At 37.2% G+C, this 1016-nt stretch overlaps 1 pseudogene; it reads right to left on the reverse strand.

Annotated features, from left to right (window-relative positions):
• Nucleotides 1-1016, reverse strand: part of LOC102819204 — a 65501-nt pseudogene that overhangs the window by 58196 nt on the left and 6289 nt on the right.

Here is a 1016-nt window from a genome sequence, read left to right on the forward strand (position 1 = left end):
AAAAAAAAAAAAAAGTTGATTCAAAAAAGGAACAATTATTAAAACCTCAATTTGAAATTTTAAAAAGAAGTTGCATCCATAAAGATAAAGTCTAGCTGATATTGAAGGTTATAGGAAAAAATTATGATTACCAAACTTCAATATCTAGAGGTTAACAATGCCTTTAATTTTCATTTTTTATAAACAGTAAAAATATATACATAAACATTTAACTTAGAATCTGTAGTAGTTTTGATCTTTCTCACAAACATAAAAAATCATTTTGAGCCTACTGAGAAAATTAAGTGTTCTAATCAGGAGTCCTGATGTGGTTCTGTGGGTTAATGCGTCAAACTGCAAAGTCATTTGAACTGTAAGGTCGATGGTTCAAGCTCACCAGCTGCTCCTTGGAAACTCTATACAGGGTCGCTATGGGTCGGAACCTGACTCTATGGCACTTAACAACAAACAACAATTAGATACTCTGGCTTAAAAACTGCTGTTGTTGTTAGGCATAATCAAGCCAGTTCCAACTCATAGTGATCCTATACACAATAGAATGAAATTATCACCCAGTCCTGCACAATTCTTACAATTGTTACGTTTGAGTCCATTGCTGCTGCCACTGTGTCAAACCATCTCATTGGGGGGTCTTCCTCTCTTTCACTGACCCTCCACTTTACCAAGTATGATGTCCATCACCAGGGACTGGTCACTCCTGATAACATGACTTAAGTATAAGAGAGGAACTCTCACCATCCTCACTTCTAAGGAGCTGTACTTCTGCCAACACAGATTTGTTTCTTCTGGCAGCCTATGGTACTTTCAACACCATATGCATCAATTCTTTTACAGTATTCCTTATTCATTATGCAACTTTCACATGCATCTGATGCAACTGAAAAGACCACAACTTGGGTGAGGCTCACCTTAGTCCCCAAACTAGTATTTTTGTTCTTGAACACTTTAAAGAGGTCTTGCGCAGCAGATTTGCCTATTTCAGTGCATCCTTTGATTTCTTGACTGCTGCTTCCGTG

This window comes from Chrysochloris asiatica, unplaced genomic scaffold (assembly GCF_000296735.1).
Source record: "Chrysochloris asiatica unplaced genomic scaffold, ChrAsi1.0 scaffold00020, whole genome shotgun sequence".
Classification (NCBI taxonomy): Eukaryota; Metazoa; Chordata; class Mammalia; order Afrosoricida; family Chrysochloridae; genus Chrysochloris; species Chrysochloris asiatica.